Here is a 20,606-nt window from a genome sequence, read left to right as displayed (position 1 = left end):
ATAAAATAATCTATGGAAATAATGCAAGTTTCACAATAAGTTAAATGTAGTTCAATAGGAATGTTAGTTCTGTCCAGTTAAATCGTATACGGGACATTTTTTATTGGATTTAAAGGAGCATGCTAAGCTTTGCACTATTGGCCACAGTCCTTGTTCAGCAGAAGACATACAGTATGTCAGTGAAATCCAGTCGTCTTCTTTCATTAAAACATTTAATGCCGAAGATATCCTTTTCATCGCGGCCTTGAAACTGATAGCAATCCTTAGTGATTTAATCTATAATTACAATGCCAAGAGCCCCATTCCGTTTAATTGTGCGATGAAGGCCTAACAATTCTTGTTGTTTTCACGTCTTCTTTGCACGCAAATGGCAGTTCTATTAATTGAACTGTATATTTAATTTGGTGAATTGATGAGATTTTCTTTGTGTGCCGCGCGACCTTTCGCCGGAGATCCACAGCACATTAAATTAGTGAGACCTCAGCGGAAATGAGAGGCTTTCAGGCGTTCCCGGTGACCTGACTGTTTATCAGCTTTTGAGCCGGCACAAACCATTAAATTGACTTCCCTACAAGAGAAGCAGCCTTTAGCAGCATGAATGATCGGAACGGGAGAGTGTAAGGCGCAGTCTTTAAAAAGCTCCATGGACTGCATGACTTAAGGGTAGGGAAACTATCTTTCATTCTTTGTCAACTCATGATTGTTTAATTGAAGGCTGTTTTTTTTCTGAAGACTTCTCTCCTTGCTACCAGCAGTGGAACGTCTCTAATTTGCAAACTACAACAGCACGATTTTGAAAGGCAGTCCTGAAAGACAGCCATTGCGTACCCTAGGGTAACCTTGGATACATCTATACAAAAGGTAATGCTTTTTATCTGATTAGCTTTCATACCAGAGGGAATATGCATGTAAATGTGCCTGCGCAATGATTGAAATTTAACCAAAGTCTTCTCTGGCTAAACTGTTATCTGCAACCACCAAATGCTGATCAAATGCTGACCTGAAACATACCATGTAACACATCCCACCATAAGCTGCTGGAATTTGAGGAAGAAGCTTTCTGTGGTTAAAGGATGCCTTTAACAGATGCCCAAATGCCATCTTTCAAAAGGGGTTTTCTCCTTTTGCTGCCTGCTCAACCACCCCTACTCAGGAATTCTTTGTGTCTTCTCTGGTTTGATTTCTCTTTCTTTAAGGCTTATTTAAACTCTTCCTTTCTCCCTTATATGTATAAATACTGGGTGTTTATAGTGTTTGCAACATATTTCACAACTTTCTTTTCTCTGTAGGGTAGTAATAATGGACCCTGTTCAGTTTTGTAAAAAAGCTGAACCCACAGCACGTATCACAGTCATCTTTGATGCACTCCTGGATGTACCTTAAGTTCGTGAAAGGGGTATCAGGCCCTATTCACGTGTTACTAACAGTGTAATGGGCACCAGAGGAAGCAAGAACATAATAAACTATAGGTGAAGGGTATAACAGCAATGGAAATATCACAGTGAGATCAATCAAATTTTATTTGTACAGTGAATTTTACCAAAAAATTGTCCCAATACGCTTAACAGTACACCTTGGTCTAAACAGTCATAAAGTAAGCCGACGGCGACAGGAGCAATGAAAAATGCAACACATAACTTCTGTATGTCGACTTGCATAAACGGTTTTCTTTACTGAGTGACTGAAATAAAACTTGTACAAGCACCGGAGGACCAAACACTACAGGAGGGGTAGTGGTGACCTGGAGGCAGTCAAAACCTGTGAGAGACAAATTAATTACAGATGTCTCTCAGTACATTTCTCTCCTGCCTCAGAACATCTGATATTCATCCCAACCCTCATATTTTCACTGGGAGCAGAGAGACAAAACCAAATCGCTGCCGAGGTCTTTCACAAAAACCAACTGAGATGCATGTCCTTTGTTAGGGTTGAATAGTTTTAATTGCAGGGTACCACGGCATTAAGAAAATTGCAGTGTCTCCTGCATTGTCCTCGGAATGGCTTTTCACTCTCCAACCTTAGATGAACTTACAATTTATATTTGATTAGCAAGTATATGACCCTTAAATTTCCCTGCATTTGTGGTAATCCTTGTATCCTGCATCTCTTTTGGCTTGTCCAATCAGAAAGTTACTGCTATAATGATAATATAGTCAATATCCAACTGTTCCTAGCTTATAATGTACATATTTTGAATTATGTGCTGAAATGAGGGGGTAAATAACAAAATGTGAATTCTTTGACTAATGAAGACATAGGATATATTTGTGTGGAGGGAGTTTTGTGAGTTGAAATGTCACATTTATGAATAGAATTTATTTAGCAATGAATACAGTACCCCTCTCAATTGTACCATCTGTCTTCTAGGAAACGTATAAGCTTTAATAATACCTCCACCATTGTAATACCATGCTTATCTCTATATAAACTGACCAGATTAGTTGATTAGCTGATAACACTTTTGCTCACACCTTTTAAGTATTACTGCTCTTCCTTCCCAAAAAATATAGCCAGATGAGTTTTAACTTGTCAGAAAAATGTTTTAATTTTAAATCAGGCATTGTGATGAGACAAAATGGTTCCATTGCATTGATATAACTTGCTCAGCCAGAGGTAGATGCTCTTTGGTAAAAGTAATATTCTCTTGGAGGTGTATTCATAAACGGCATGCTGTTGACTTTGGATCTGCTCGCCCAGCTTGTGCACCTTGCACCGAATGAAAAAAAAAATGCATCAGAAAATACTGCAAAGAAAAAGAAAGTGCAAGAAATTATAGTTTGAGAACTTGTGCTCCGCTTAATAACTCCAAAATGAGAAAGACCATTCCCACGCACTAGCATATAGCTTTGAATAGCATCCATCCCTCTCTGCCCACATTGCCAGGGGCTTATGAAGAACCAGCACACAAAATACATTTGCTTGGATTGAAGTCCCACAACAGTGATTCTTTAGCACAACTTTGAATGTTGAACCTAATGTCATTTTCCCCCCTGCCACTGAAAAGCAGTTTGGTTTTCTTTTTAAGTTTTTATTTTTTAAACAAAGCGTAGTCTAAATAACAAAGGAAAACATTTACTTATATTCCAGCTGTGCAGAAATGCACATGGGAAGAGAGGAGAGACAGCAGTTTGGTGGAATATATTTCTTGATGGTGCAATATGATGAAATATGAAACCTGAAGCACAGCAGCAAGCTAAATATGTATTTTATGTGCACCAGCACTGTGCCATTTTTTTCGAGGCTGGGTCTAGGCATTGGCGATATTGGCGGTCGCCTAGGGCACCATTTGTTTTTGGGTGCCAACTGCCCCCCCCCCCCCCCCCCCCCCCAACCTGGTCTGCAATCTTGCCTAGCACTGGACAAAGACTAAAGCCAGCCCTGGCAATATGGACCACAGGATCCATTCGCAAAATGTATGCATCAAATCAATTGTAAAAATGTACTAGTGTGGTTCCTGAAGCGGTGATGAGCAGCTTCTAAAGAAATGGCAATGTTATGTCATCTAGCAGATAAGGTTGATTTACAGTTCTGAGAACAAAAATAAATGCATAATATAAATGATTGCTTGAGTTATTGATTTCATTTATTGATTGGCCAATTGATTTTAACCTGAGCCAACATACAGGCTCAATGCTTCCCTCACATCGTTTTCATGTTTTTCAAAAATCATTACAAAATGTATATATTTGCAGACATTTGCATCATTTTGTTAATCAGTTACAGTACTTAAATAACCACTCAGGAAATACTGTTGTTCTAATGTAGTGGTACTCAAACTCAGTCCTGCCCCCTGAAATAGCTTTGTATTCTACAAAGAAAAAAATGTCCATGTTGATATTGTGCCACATTGTGCTTATTGGTCTACATTGCAAACAATTACATAAAAAGAGGCAACTTTTTTGATCATATGAAAGAGAGAGGTAAATCAATAGGCTCCTAACCAAGTTTGTTTAACATGTGTTTGGTTTCTTTCATAATTTTTGCCTTAAACTTATTGACACCATGCAGGTTTGACTCATTATCATTTGCTTTGTCTTTGAATTCTTTATTATCTGCCAGATAATCAGTTTTAATTGTCCGCACTTTACCTCACTTCGTCTTTAATTTGGTGTTTTACCTCTTTTATGCAATTGTAACTCATTAAACACAATATGAACAAGGGGATTGTATTCGTTATGGCATGCATAGCTATTTCTGACATAATGTGGCTTATGAGGGTAAATAATCTCTCGAAACATGAAAAGTACCTAGTTAAGAAAGAAATAACAGCCTGTAAAATTTCTGGGATTGCGACTGGTTGGAACAAAAAAAAAAAAAGCATACACAGGGGGGCCCCAGGACAGAGTTTGGGAACCCCTGTTCTAATGGAAATTAGTCATCTTCTTCCAGTTCACTCTACAGTGCAACTTCAGTCTCTAACATCTTCAGAACGCTGATTCTCTTTATTGAATACATGAATCTGTGAACTCACTGCAGAGCAGACCTTTTCTCTTTTTTTATAATATTGGCATGAGAAATCCCTGCACATTGTTTAACAGCAGAGATAACAGCAAACACCAACAGTATGAATTATAACAGACGAGTCATCGATGTTCACAGTATTAACAAGATTACAAAACTCAAATGTCTTCTGCTTATTTCATTTGATTCCAGTCCCTCAAAACAACAAGTCTGTATTGTCTGACACATCAGGTTGACATTTCTGAAGAAGTTTTATAGAGACTGACTTGTCAAATGCATGAATTTCTTGCTTATGGTGATGCATTTCTTGCTTTGGTGAAGTTAAATATAAAGCAAAAACCTACTGGTGCACTCACTCACACATTCAAAAAATGTTCTTGCAAATTTTGGAAGATTTCTTGCAAACCCTGGTAATGCACTGCAGAAACTTGGACCTACATTGCTACACATGGAGTTTCATGTATCTATGCATAACACTAGATAATGGAGCTTTCCAAAACCAATTTCTTATTGTTCTCATGCTTTTTTTTTTTTTTTTTGAAGTATGCAGAATGGATTTTTTTTCATACTTTTGGCAGTAAATGTTAACAGATGTCAAGAAAAGTGATGGCTGATTTATGTGATAATCTTATATTCTTCTTTGTACACTTTTTTTCAATACAAGCTCAGCACATTGAAACAAAGTGATTTAAAACCTCAGGAATGTAACAATCTGCTGATTTTGAGCAACTGCTGATTGTATGTGCAGTGTGTGGAATATGAACAAGGGAAATACCCATTGGCAACCACGCTGCATAATCTTGGCACGACTTCCTTGTTCTGACAAGATTCAATGCGGCCCCATCTGTGCAGTCCAAGATGATCTCCCCCAATTGCTTCCTGTTCCCAGAATGGCAAACACGGAGGCGGTCCTGTACACAATGCCTGAGCAGAGTGATTTACAGCTTGCTGAATAAAACCAAGGAAGCTGGTTGAAAATTTCCTGGCTCTCCCTCTCCAAGTCTCCCAACTGAGCGTGTGAAAAAAGATTGGCACACAATAAAATATTCTGTATTTATTCAACTGTAACAGTTTATATATTAGTCACAATAATGAGCATATGTATTCTAAGAAATTAAAACACACTATCAGAATTGATTTCACACTGAATATTTTAATGTGCTCTTGTCTTAAATTGTGAGTTAAGGTTAAGGGCTGGTGATTGAATCTAGGCATCTCAATTACTTTCAGGCCTTACACTTTGAACCCAAAGTATGCAATTTGCGTCACTAAGCACTGCTGTTAATCTCCGTTGAATAACTCACTTATTTCTGAACATTGGATCATTTCTTACTGATTTATTTTTGTTATGCAGGCGAGACTCGCAACACTCAAATAGAATATGTGAAAAAGAGTGACAATAAAACCAAGGTTGTGTTTGAAAGCTACGCCTACTTTTTTTGAAAGTTTGAAACTTACGCCTAAGTTTTGACTGTTTAGTCGCCACCTGTAGTAGCAGTTGAAAATACACATGAAGCGCCAAGACACTGCACTGTAGTCATAATACTTCAGAAACACACCTCCAAAATAAGTGACATCAGTAGAACTGCCACTTCAACCAATACTTCATTTTGGTAACGAAGATGATGGTTCAGGGGGTGAAAGTGCACTTTCTGGGGATGAAAATGTTTATTTCCATGCAATTGGGGATAATGTGCCATGTGAGGATGAAGTGAAACCAAAAGTGATATCAATAGCACTATTCTAATAGGTTATGTGTTGTGTTTACTGTTTGTGTAATAAAATACATACATTATTATTTATATATATATTTCAATTCTCTGAGAATATTTCTGCCAGGTACTCTGCTGATATTTCTATATATTATAACGCATTGGCATGTCCTATTGATGTGGCTCCATGATGTTATTACTCCATACAACCCATGCTCGTAATGAAAGATGATATACCTGAGCTGACACTTTTGATTTTGTAAATATACTGAAGTGAACACATTTTTCAGGCACCAAACTTTTTTTTTTTTTTTTAAATAATGGGGGCTTACCAACTAAATCATATCCATATCCAGGCCTAAGCTTGACATTTTCTGATAGAGACAAGTCTTGTGAACAAAATGAGAAATTGCATGAGGGGTCATCTTTTAGGCAAACCTGTTTAGTCTGTAAAAACTGAGTATAATGAAAAAACATCAAAATTATCTGTGGTGTCTGAGGGTATAAACTCTACTTCCATCACAAGGAGAAAGATGACTCCAATTATCATTTCAGATAAATTGTTTTTCCAATCTCATGCAGAATTTGGGAAGCAAAACCACAGAGCAGGAGGTATAAATTAGCCATAAAGAGCAGTCTGATGACAGGTCAACTTGCTGATACACACTGACAGTTTCCAGATTCTATTTGCACTGTAAATGGATTTGGAATCCAATCGCTACCAGGGATAATCTATATTTGGAAAGAAAAGGTAGTCTTCTGTCCTCAAGTTCCTTCAGCTGCTGTGTCATGGTGTTTTCTGTGCTAGTGGCATTATGCAACATAACAGAATTCATACAGAACAGGTTTAAGTCCTGAAAAATCATGAAAAAAATTCTAGTTTTTCCCTGCCACCATAAAAGCACTCTCTATTTTTTATATATATTCAATTCAAATTTTCATATTTTAAATAATAATAATAATAATAATAATAATAATAATAGTAATAATACATTTCAACCTTATTGCATAGTGCATAGTGAAATACATAGTGCTTCTTACCATTTAAAAATCAAACCAATATCATTGCACGCATGGCATGAATGAATCTAGACCACAGTGTACAGTTTCATAAGAAAGTGTACCCTGTGTTCGACAGAAAGGTCCCTTTCTGTGCCGCTAACTCATTCTGCCGTATGCCCGCAGAGGCGAGCACATAGGATTGTACAGAACAGAAAAGGCTACTGTCGACATGCGCCGTATCTAAGGAAGGACACATCTCATGTGCTAGGTGTTCCTATCTGTGCGGAGACGGACAGACGTTTGCAGTCTGGTCACACATGCAATGAGTCGCAATCATTTCTCAGCTATTGGTCACAGTCTTACACTATGTCCACAGTTCAGCAGTGTGAAGTTCTTATGTCATACTTTTATTTTTCCAAGTTCAAACTTAAATTTGAGAATTAAAAATATTTTTATGTCCCATATTTTGTAATCTACAATGTTGTCTAAAAAAACTAGTCATAAATTAAGCTATTTCAATGGTGTTAAATATGTCTATAATTCCAAACATTGTGTATTTTGTTTTCGTTTTTAGATAAAAACACAATTTTACCACATTCATCTCTACAATTAATTCAGTCCTTCAATAAAATAATGCTTAAAATTTGCACTAATTCATGTGATACCATGTGTAGACTTTTTTTTTCATCCTGCCCATTTTCTTTTCCAGGCTTTTTTCTTTGTGCAGAAGGTTCTTTCTTCTCCTCTTTTCCCTTTTTCTTTTTTTCACAGGTTCCAGAGGAGGTAATTTGTCTGACATTACATTATTGGGGATCTTCTCAACAGCCCATTTTTGATGAGTGGTTCATTAATTAGCTCATGGAATACCTTCATGTGCTTGGTAATGATGTCCTTGTGACTAATGAGGTCTTGTCCATCGACAGACAGCTCAGTTTTGCTTGAAAAAACCCAGTGCACCATCTATGATTTCTTATGGATGTGGATATCACACAGTGGCAGTGGCCCCACATTAGTCCCTTTAATAAGGTGGCTGCAGTTAATGGACGTGTGATGAAACACATCTTGGTCTTACAACAGACAGTGAATTTCACGTTACATCAGTGAAGGTGACTTAGAGATCACATTTATGCAGAGAAAATTTTCTACTGATAGCTTATATTATGTATAAGACTTTAACACAGCTGTGTATGTACTGACATAATGATGTTGCACTTCATATTCAAAGCTACAATAGCTGTGCTTTTACTGGGATTCATAACTCCAGAGTTACTGTACACAGCCACCCCAGTGTGACAGAACCCCTTGGAACGTTTTAAGATCGATAGATTTGTTAGGTTTTTCAGAGCCTTAACCTGAAATCCTGATTATAAACCAACATGGTATCCTTGTATCATGACTTCCTTGACTCTGCCAGAATGTTGTCACCAAAAAATTTAAGACGATCTTTCATTACAGTACGAGCAACCAGTAAATTGCATTGTTCCCCGCACCTTTCTTTAACTAAATTCAAACTGACAATTGATTCATTCACACCCACGCAAAGAGCTATCCTGCAGTGTGGTAATCCAGTGAACCCTGACACAGCTGACACAGACCCACCCTGTTCCTGGCCAGATGAAGTTAATCCCACTTCCACAGACTCCCACTGACAGCCAGGCCAAGAAATTGCCCAGACTCAATCATGTGATGTTTCAGCTATATAGGCTCAGCCTGTGCTCAAAGAATGATTGAGGAGTGAGTCACTCGATTTCATTCTTGACTATACAGACATGGTGACTCTTGGGCTGTTTAAAACCCTATGTGACACAGTGCCACTATTTAGTCCCTACACAACAGGCAAAATCTCATGTTGAGATGGGCTAAAATGCCAGCTCACACACACACACACACACACACGTACACACACACGTACAAGTTACAACCTGTCCTCCCAACAAAAGTTGTTACCAAAATTTTTGTGGCTTCGAAAGTGTCTCTAACATTCAAACAAACAACTATCCAAACACACCTTAGCTGCCCTGCACATTTCTTTGTCATGTGCACCTCCAATGGCCAAAGGAGATATTTCTGATTAGATTAGGTATGAGATTCAACTGCATAAGGAAGATGAGAGTCAAAGGAAAATAAGTGAAAAAAAAATGGAGTTCAAAAGATTATTGCAAGATACAACTGTGCAAGAACTGGTAGACCACCAAAACAATCACCACAACAAAGACAGCACTTCAGTCAAGTTCCACTTGCTTCAGATCTAAAGAAATCCAGGAGTCTCTGTCAATCCTTCCACTGTGAGAAGGCAACGCAATACTTTGGGTCTGAAAGGATGCATAGCTGTCAAAAAGCCACTACTGAGAAAAGGAAATAAATAAAAGAGAATAAAATTTGCACTAGTACACTGAAACTACACACCTGAGATGCGGAGTAAGGTTTTATGGACCGATGACTCTAAATTTGAGATTTTTGGAAGTAAGAGAAGGCAGTATGCATGCCGCCAAAACAATGAAAGACTTTCAAAATCATGCCCACAGCCATCAGTCAAGCAAGCAACAACCTTCAGCACTATTTCAAGCACTACTCTGGAGTACACAGGATTGTGAGAATCCCACAGGTCTCACCCGGAACCATATAATAATGGATAACATGAGACATTGCATTTGAAATATTATACTTTAAACTGCTGACTCATTTACAGGTTGTCACATTGACAAGGGTTGGTGTCTTCCCTGTTTCATTTCTGGTAGTTCAGGAAATTGGTTGAAATTCAGGAATCAAAAAAATTCAGGTGAAAACTTGTCTATGGGGATTCATGAATTGAATTTAAATTAATTTCCTCAATTTACTGACTTGTGAATGGATATAGAGGTATAATGCTAGACAGATGGAGACATGAAAGGAATAAAGGAAGCCATTTACATAATTTTAATTTGATGATATGATGAGCAGTTTGGTCCACACTGATTCACATAAACAAAAAAATACAATGTAAAACTCTATCTTCTCTTGTAACTTCATTCAGATTAGTCTTTTTTCCCACGGCTCGCAGTAACTGGCGCCGTGGGCTAGGTATGGCAAATTGTGGTCACTCACTCACTCGCTAACGGACGACCTGAGAAAGACATTTAGTAGGACGGTGCTTCCTTTAGTCGGAGTAAGCGAAACGCGAACATGTTAGGGTTAGCTAAAGTAACGTTCGGCAATAAAGCTGTGCTTAAAAACAGTTTTAATCACAGCTTCATCGCCTAACGTTACTTTAGTTCACCATAACATATTCGCGTTTCACCTAGTTTAGCTAACCTAGTTAGCGCGTACGGATCGCCTACTTTAGTTAACCTAGTTAGCGCGTACAGATGCTACCCTGCACACATCAGTAGGAGCTAAGTACACACAGCTACAACCACCAATACAGATGTATGGACACATGGAGGACAAAAAATAACATTACAGAGGTGACGACATGCCATAGCTAGCTACCCATATAGTGCAGAGGGCAAAACAGAGCTTTACAATGTCGCCAGCAGTGTATGCACGTGAGCTTGACAACACATTTCTCATAGAAAAGGTAGTTTGTAGCCTTTTTTGTTCATTATAGTGGTGGTACAAGTGACAAGCAGTAACTGCTACTCTGCTGTTAGCCTTTATTGATCGCCGTACAAGGTTCATGTAAAGTACCTAGCACAATCTGACAGCACTAACCCATAAAAATGTACTGTGCATGGTACTTGCTCAATCGAACAGTAAATGTAAAAAAAAACTTTCACTTACAGTGAGCACCACCAAAATTTTCTGTCACACCCTCAATAAACGACAAAACTCCCGGTAGAACATTGAATTAAATCTTTTAACATTATATATTTTCTGAAATGTTATCGATTCCCCTTGGCCACAGTGAGTGAAACTACACAATCTGACCGTATACTTTCTATGCACATTCCGTCAAAAGGATTCAGCCTTGTTGTTTGCTACCTAAACTTCACAGCACACTCATTGCCGTTATCATACTTGTAGCATGAAGTGACTTATTTCAAAATCCATTTCAACCATTCACAAATGACCTGGGACTTTGAAGATATAAGGCGGCATCAAGTCTCCAGTGAAAATATTGCCGTGCCTATATCAGTCAGAATTCAAGTTGTGCCGTGGGTCTGGACGGTTTCGTGCTTCTTATCTTACTAACTAATTGGAATGGGGGCTAACGTTATGTGTTACAGGAAGGCTGAAATTGTCAAAAACCTTTTAACAGAAAGCAACAATCAGCCAATTATGACTTTATGAAAGAGAAAACAATTTATGGGTAGAATAGCTATCTTAAAAGAATGTAACTAATGAAAAAAAGGTTTAAGAAAAAAACTGCTTATCCAAGATAGCGGACTTTCGAAATATGTTTCACCCTGTCTATCGTGCAACTGGTAGTTGTATTTTTATTTTTATTTTTTTTTTGTCATTCAGTTGACTACAAAGAATTGGTTTTTGTATTGCTTGAATATGAGTTTCCTTAAGCAGAGTACAAACAGCACGTTTGACCAATAGAGAGATGTTTTTACGGATTCATTTATGGATGTGTGCTCATATCATTGGCAGGAAAACTAAGACTGTGTGTGACAGATGTGTGTTTACACGACCCTTATGAATTTCTGTATGCAAATTAACTAAATATTTAAATGCATTTCCTGACTCATGTCACTCTGATAAGTATTTATAAATGGAACAGAAAATAATCTATCAAGAATATTTATAAGCCAGAATGAATAAAAATAGCAGTTATGCTATTATACACATCATTTAAAATATAATTGCCTTAATCCCTTAGCGCACATGCCAAATCTGGCCAATCCTTGCCCATTTAGGGGGTATCCAATTTAAAGCTTTATAACTCCAGATGTGAACACCACAGAGACTTGAAAAATGGCTTAAATGAAGCAAGACATTTGTACCATTTACAATACTAACGTAGATTAGTTTATATTCGTAATGTTGGAAGAAATAAAGTGCCACAAATGCAATTGTCTAGGCAAAAAATCAATGAATTTGCAAACTTTTTTAGTTTGCAATGAAATACTGAGAGATTGCATATATACAGCACGTTAAACTATACATGTATCTGGATCAAATACTTCTTGACCACAAGTTCATAAAATATAAGGGTGGATGTCATGGTTCCTTATTCCGTTTGCTGTGCGGCGTCATGGGTTGTGCTAATCAATGTCGTTTCATGCTAATCAGCTACTCTGTATCCCTGTTGAGGAAACTGAGTGCTGTTTCAGGTAACTGAGTGTGATAATCTTCAGGACCGCCTGAGGGCGCTCCGTGATTGCTTTTGATTACGACCGATTGTTTACACCTGATTGAGAGAGCTTATATACGCTCACATGAGATCTGTTCTTTGCTTTAGTGTCTACTTACATACACGAAAGCCGGTACAGAGAAAAGCTCTCTTAGAGAAACTGTGGTAAGAAAAAGGTATAGGATTTTTGAATTTAGCTTTTGTTTTGACTAGTAGTAAGACACCTGTCCTACTAGTCACCTAGCTTTAATTCTTTATTTTCCTTAAATGCCTTTTGCCTTCCTCATTTACGAGGAACCCTTTTCTTTTGCTTTTCTTCTTCCTAAAGTTCACTCATTCCTTACGTCTTAGTTTTGTTGTCCTGCCAAGACATTTCATTTGTGTTGGGATATTCTCCCTTAGGGTTTGAGTCTTCTTTTCGTTATCCCCCTCCTTAAGCCTCTTTCTGAGACCTAGTGGTTATTCCACTTCGGTTGTTAAACTTTAAGAAACCCCATTTGAATTCACTGTAGTTGCGTTACCACTTCCTCACCCTCACAGGTGGATATGTAAAACGAGTGACGCCACTGATGGGAAATATTGTAATATTTACGATTATAGGTAAGAAGGATATATAAATGTTTCGATACCCCCGACCTGTTGTTTTTACCTCTTTTGGGGGGGGGTCCAAGTCTTAATTATGGGGTCAGACCACCCTCAATTCCACCCATAATTCAAACCCTGGTTATACATTGTTAGAAAGCGTATACTCTCACCTACTGAATAAATGAATTGTCAAATTGAGCCAGACTGTACTAAAAAGGGCGACAACACCGTAAACAACACGTGTGGTATTACGCACAGCTATTTTGGAAGGTACCCAGGCGTCACGAATGTGCGTATATTTCACACATGCATTGTCCAAGACAATATATGATCACTCGGTCTCAAAAGGGACATCTCTACGCGTAAAACCAATGGTAAGGTTGTATATTTATTCAATATTCAGTCCCAGATATTGACTATAGAATGACATGGTATAATTTTTGAAAACTTCGTCTTGTTTATTTCGTTATTCAGTGAGCAGCGTTTTCACTGCTGTATTGGCATATCTTAGGGCTATTCAGTGAGCAGCGTTTTCACTGCTGTATTGGCATATCTTAGGGCTATTGTCGGGTTTATCTTGTTGCTATGACGGAATATGATTTGAGTGGTGAAATAATATTTTTATGAATGCCCAGATAGACAATATTGTCCATTATGGCAAGGGTGGGGGGTGTTTTCTAGATGAGACTGCAGGGAGGGGGTACGTGTTAAATGAACGACCAGAGCGACAATGGTGGCATAGTTGTCATGTATCGTCTACTAATGAAACTAAAACAATGCGTTTCTGTTTTTAATTCATACTTTGGTTGCAGTAGCACTGAATGTCTGTGTTAAGCAATCTCGGCATGCTGGCATGACTAGGGGCTTTGCACTAAGAGGTTAATGACAATCCAAATGGGAGATGTGCCATGATATTTCTGATCATCCAGAAGGACTGAATTAAATGAACATTTGTTCTTATCTATGATAAAACATGAAGGCTTATTTTTTGTTCTGAAATGCAGTTTGACTGTAGCAATCACCACAAATAAAATAATTGTGTTGGAAAAAGATCACCCCTTCAATTTATATTTAATTTAAATTTAAGGTCCAAGCTGACTAAATCCAGGCTTAAAACCAGAAGGTTTCAGTTGCCTATCACTGTATAAAACAAAACCCAACAGCAAGACATGTGAATAGCCCTCTCAACTCCCTAATACTCACCATAACATGTTCAGATTTATTATGCATAACTTGAAGGTTAGGCAGCCGGAACAGGAATTAGACGTGTTTTCATTAATACCAATTTAGAATGAGCATTTTTTTTTATTCTTGGAATGAGGCCAGACACAAGCTTCACTTTGATCGTAAGTGAAACATTGATAAATATTAAGATGAATGCGGTGTGCAGTAGTTCCACTCAATACAGTAGGTACCATGGGGAGAAGGCGTTCTTTGCTTCGACTATCTTGGTTTAAAATTATATGTTAAAGGGAGAGATGTTGGGGAAAGGCTAGAGAACACAGAGGGAAAGAGCACAGAGTGCACCTTCAGGCTTGGATTCATTCATCATTATTTATTTTTTATTTTCAAGTAAATATGTTTTTCTTTTTATTCACAAACATAGTTTCTCAATTTCAGAAATCATGACCAAACTGTTCTATTGAGGGGGAAAAAAATGAAGACTTGCATTTGTGAAGAAATATGATGGGGAAATGTTGATTAAGTTCAGGGCAATTGCATCTAGTCATAGTCAAACCTCATAGAAAATGAATCAAGGTCTTGTGTACAGTAACCAGTCCTGGATATGGAAAACCTGGATGGAAACGTGATATAAATAGTGTTAATGTTGCCCAATAATATCACAGTGTGGGAAAAAGAATGGCTGAGATGCACAAGCTGTGAATATTACATGACCCATGTTTGCAGGATATTTAATGTAGATCACATGGTTTTCATTTACATGCATTTGTTGAAGATAGGTGATTGAATTCTGGTCAACTTACCTGTGCCAGATATGGAAAGAATACATGTTCAGAGGGCTATGAAGCATCTATTGATCTATATATTTACAATATTAATCTTCCTCCACTGCCCATTTTTCAGTGTTATATTTAACAATTTTATCTATAAAATTTTTAAAAAATGTGTTGATCATTGACATTGTCTTTGACTAAAGGTGGGGTGCTAGAAATGTATCTGTGCGCAGAAATCTCACACCGATTCTCATGACTTTTTTTTATATCAAACCAAAAATGTTCCTTGTTGTATTTTCTCATTTAAGTACCCCTGGTGCCTCTGGTCTTCTTTTTGGCTGATGGTAGGATCATCATTCTTCACTCCTGAGTCTTTTGATGTGTCAGTTTCACAGAAATACCAGTGGCTTACTTGGATTTCCAGCTTACTGTCCTGCGGGACCAGCATAAGACAGCTGTTTTGATTTGATACAATCAGGAGGACAGAAATGTAAAAAAATATATATCCATGCACCACTGAAATGATTGATCACATTATGTACAAATTTAAATGTTTAATAAACACAAAATTACAACCAACAAAACAATATCAGCACAGCAACCGAGTCAGACTTTCAATCACATTTTTAGGACCAGAGATTGAGATCCACTGCTCTAAACCACATCGTTTTTTTTTATACTTCTGATGCTCAGAAACACAGCTCAGGTTGCAGCTTTACTGTCTGTCATCCTTCTAAAGGGTAACAAGGTCCCCATGCTAGGTGGGCAGGCCATTGCCATCAGTGGCAGTTGGGGCTAGGGTCCCTGTCTGATTGCTTGAAGTGAAACCTGTGCTGTGCCTGTGATTTGCTTTCTATCTGTAATGAGAATCATGTCTGCACTTCTTGGAATTCCCTCTTGTGTGTTCAGTCCTCTGGGAGTTACGTATGGTGACAAACTGATGAGTGGGCTGATTAGAGATGATATACAGTGGTTGTAATGCAGCTAGACTCTCAGGTGACTCCATGGATATGAGCATTTACAGTTGCATAAAACACCTACTGTGCTCTCAAAACGAGGTCATGCCCAGCAGGCCCAAGCCTACTAACTTTAGCCTGGGCTTCAGCCATTTTAACAAGGAAATGATTTTGCTCACAATATACCAAACCGTGAAGACAGTTGATTATTTTGTTCTAGTTTCTAGTTATTCGGGGTCAAAGTAGTGAAGCTGCTGGGACCCTATTGTTTTTGTTAGGATTATTATTTTAATTTGTTTCTTTCACCTCAAATAACCAATTATAAAATAAGAACGTAAGAAAAAGTGATGATGAGAACAGGCCATTCTCTTTAAAATAAATGTTACTTGATCACTTGGTGGCGCTGTAGTGGACTTGACAAATTTTTACATTCACAGACCCAGCCCCCATGCCCATTTGCCCTAGAGCTGCAAGATCCAGATCCCTCTCCTCGTGAGGAACACATTTGCCTCAAGGACCCAAAGTTCACCACATTGGATTTTACGCCATTTAAATTGTTTTAGAAAAACACTTCTCCAAAATTCATTTGCATGAAATTTGGTATTTTGGCTTGTGTCACAAACCTTCATACAGGTATTACTTTCTTAGTACTTATGTCAGAGTACTTAGGCCAAATGATGAGGTAATGAAATTGCAGACAAAGATGCTGCTTTTCACAAAAATGCTGATAATTCCAAAACCGTTTGACATAAAGTTGTGAAACCTGGCATGCACATTGACAGTCGGATCAAGACCTAAATTTGCAGCCCAATCCAACTACGGGCATCCAAACACACATAAGACAAATAGCGGCACAGAGGTGGCATCCAGAAATAAATCCTATGTGGGTCAGTTTTGGTGCTGATCCAACAATGTATTATCCCTTTGGCCCAGACCTGGTCCACCTCCTGCAAATTTACATATAGTTTAAACTTCCTTGTGAATGTTGCACTCGGCTCAGGCCTGAGCCTGCAAGGCAGTTATTACATTTGTTTCTCATTTCCTTACGGGGTGAAGGTGCAGGTTGGCTGTGATTGATATATGGATCTGCCGGTCTGAACCTAGATCCAGATTCGAGTCACTTGCTATCTAGGCAAATACTGTGTAGGGCAGATATATATTTATTACTGCCATCAACTTAGAAAAGTACAGTGGCTCTGAAGTGCAAAACACAAACATACGTAAAGAAAACAAAAATAAAAACTTACATCTCTGAAGTGAAAATCACGAACAGTTTTCCAGTGTTTACAGTTTTCTGTAATTTCCAACAACTTTGCCATGACTGCTTCGTTAGCCAATATTTTCCCTGACAAATATGCCAAAAATGATTCTTCTTATTGTATGACACTGCAAAAACCTGTGATAAAAAATAACATATTTCCTTTCTTCTCACTCACCCCATTCCAATGTCATTTTCCTAAAATAGTTCATTAGAATTCACTTATGTTACGGCTGTTCTGTAAAAAATCCTTAGAAATGCTCACCAGCGCATCCCCTGGAAATGTTTGCCTTGTTCAGATGCTGGATGGCTTGCCTTGTGCTCTGTTGTCATTTAAATCTGAGTACGTCTCCAGCTCTGTCTCTCAGCAACATATGATGTATTGGGTGATGTCAGAAGTCTTGTCCAGTTTCACCCTTTGCATACCTCTGAAGTCCTTGTTAACTTGTAGACTCACCAGTCCCTGGAAATAACCCATTAAGTCTTTCAGTCCAATGACTGTGAGTCTGAGGGGCTCAGTTTGGGACAGGGCCATCTGCTCCAGCTCCTGACGCATTAAAGACAAGATGGCTCCCTCCAAACAATCTTCTGTCATGGTAAATCCCAGCATGAATCCAGGGCTATGTCAAATGAGGACAGTCTGTTGTGTTCTAAGACTATGCACAGGATGTTCTTTCATTCAACATTCATATTAATCTGTACTTCAGTCAAGAAGTGTGCTTTGGAGAAGAGCATGTCAAGATTATTTCATTGTCAGTTGTACCTGTCAAGCATATTCATCATGCAGACAAGCCTAGCCTGTCCTTGTGAGAATAAAAATTATATTAACTGATAAAAAATAACTTTCCTTGAGGATCCGGACAGCATAATCATTGGCTATCTACTGATACAGTCTAAAAACCCACTCTTTAGAATTCATCATGGCTCCCCTCCTATCCACACTCACTAGCACTCCTATATAATGTAATGCATTTACGTTTTTATGCCATTTTTACTATTTTATGTTTTGTATGGCTTGATATGAATGTTATCAGTATTGTATTACTTATTTTGTCAAATAATCCATGCATACCTGTAGTGTTTTATTAATGTTGCCTGAACACCTACTCATCTGGAAAAGTTGTTAGCCACGTATGACACTGTTCCTCATGTAATTCTGTTGGATGCACAATGTCCTCTTGCATTGTAAGATGATTTGGATGAGGTTACTGGTACATTAGGAAAATATTATTGATATATGTATGCAAATTAGGGGGATCAACACAGCCATTGTATTGTCAGTATCACCAGAGGATTTATTTAAGCTCTAGTAGAACTTTAAAGTAAGTTTTTAAAAAAACTTGACATAGCATTATTACGCTATGGAGTTTGTGGGGGGTATAATTTATTTAGTTTTTTTGTATTAATAATAGTACTGACAAAGAATGATCACAGGAAAACACAAAATATTATTTTAATTAAAACAACCTCTTTCTCAATATGTCAACTTGAATATGTTGACACATACAGTCAGGTCCATAAATATTTGGACATTGAGAAAGTTATTGCTATTTTAGCTGTCTACCACAACATATAGGAGTTGAAATTAAAGTGCAGACCTTCAGCTTTAATTTGAAGGTATTTACATCCAAATCGGGTGAACGGTGTAGGAAGTACAGCACTTTTTATATGTGGTCCCCCCCTTTTTAAGGGACCGAAGGTAATTGGACAATTGGCTGCTCAGCTGTTCCATGGCCAGGTGTGTGTTATTCCCTCATTATTTCATTTACAAGTAAGCCGATAAAAGGTCTAGAATTGATTTCAAGTGTGACATTTGCATTTGGAATCTGTTGCTGTTAACTCTCAATATGAAGTCCAAAGAGCTGTCACTGTCGGTGAAGCAAGCCATCATTAGGCTGACAAAAAAAAACCCATCAGAGAGATAGCAAAATGTATAAAAATGGTTGTAATTCCTACATTGTTCGTACAATATTTTTTGACAAAACCCTTAAATTAAAGCTGAAAGTCTACACTTAAATCACATCTTGATTGTTTCATTTCAAATCCATTGTGGTGGCGTACAGAGCCAAAATGATGAAAATTGTGTCACTGTCCAAATACTTATGGACCTGACTGTAGATATACAAACATACATACTATGTTCATACCCATGAGGAAATATTTATGGATTATAATTTAGTCAAATATATTTTAAATGAATCAGGTGAAATTAAAAACAGCATTTTTGTGTGGACATGTTTTTAATCAGTACAGAATCAGGTAGAACAGCATCCCCCTTTTGTCTGGCATAATTCATTCATTTGTAAAATGATCATATGTGACTTAACTTTAAAAAAATGAATTATAGGCACAAAGACAGTCTCTGTGGACCTTTTTGTGAATCCCCAGCACGCACCACCTTTTAATTATCCCATAACACACAGACTGGAATTTGGCAGAATGACATCGCCTGAAAAAGAATGGTGGCGCATGCAGATTCCTCTAACCCCTCAAGTAGTCTAGCCCATGATAGAAACACATCATATCCAATATCCAACATGAAGCTCTCAGAAGTACTATTCCTTCTTCTTATTCCAATTATTATAGTTATTATTATTATTATAACATACACAGCATGCTTCACAAAGACCTTGCCAGAGTGTTTAAACAAAATATGTGGTATAACATTCATGTGAGTGCATAATGATTCTCAGCTAACATATTATTATTATTATTATTATTATTCAAAAGTGATTCTGACTATGTTCCTCTCTCAGAAAATACGACAGATTTGTTCTGCCACGGGTTTGAACTTGTGACTGTTTTGATTAAAATGCAAGCTCGATAACTACTGCTCCAAGCTGGGGGGTCTTGAGATTGGCCTAATTCAAAGTACACCCTGTGGAACAACAGAAAGTGACTAAGGGTATTGTGTCTCATTCGTACGCATGCATGCACACACATGCAGCACGTGTGCATGCACACACACACGCACACACACCTGTACAAGTGTATGCAATATTTTGCCACCTCTAAGTGGTGCATAGTTAAGCACAACATCCTTCTGCAAATTTTAATGGCTGATTACTTATTTTTATATTTATTTATTTCCCCTTTATAACACATGGCGCATGGCAAACGTTCTACTCTTGCTTTTGGAAAGTCCCTGCTGAAATTCTCCAGCTCAGAAACACCCGCAGGTGGCCTTGCATGCATATACAGTATATGCATATGCAGAGGAAAACAACTCTACAAATTATATACTAGTGAATTCTAGACAGATAATTAAAACACGTTTTAACAATCCTCACAAGTAGCCACGAGGAACGCGGGAGTATATAACCTCATGCGGTGATCAAATGGTGCTAAATCTGGCCAGGAAATAAGAGGGATGGCATGTACAAAAGGCTACTGAAGTTA

Source organism: Anguilla anguilla, chromosome 6, assembly GCF_013347855.1.
Source record: "Anguilla anguilla isolate fAngAng1 chromosome 6, fAngAng1.pri, whole genome shotgun sequence".
Lineage (NCBI taxonomy): Eukaryota > Metazoa > Chordata > Actinopteri > Anguilliformes > Anguillidae > Anguilla > Anguilla anguilla.
Note: the sequence above shows the minus strand (reverse complement) of the source record.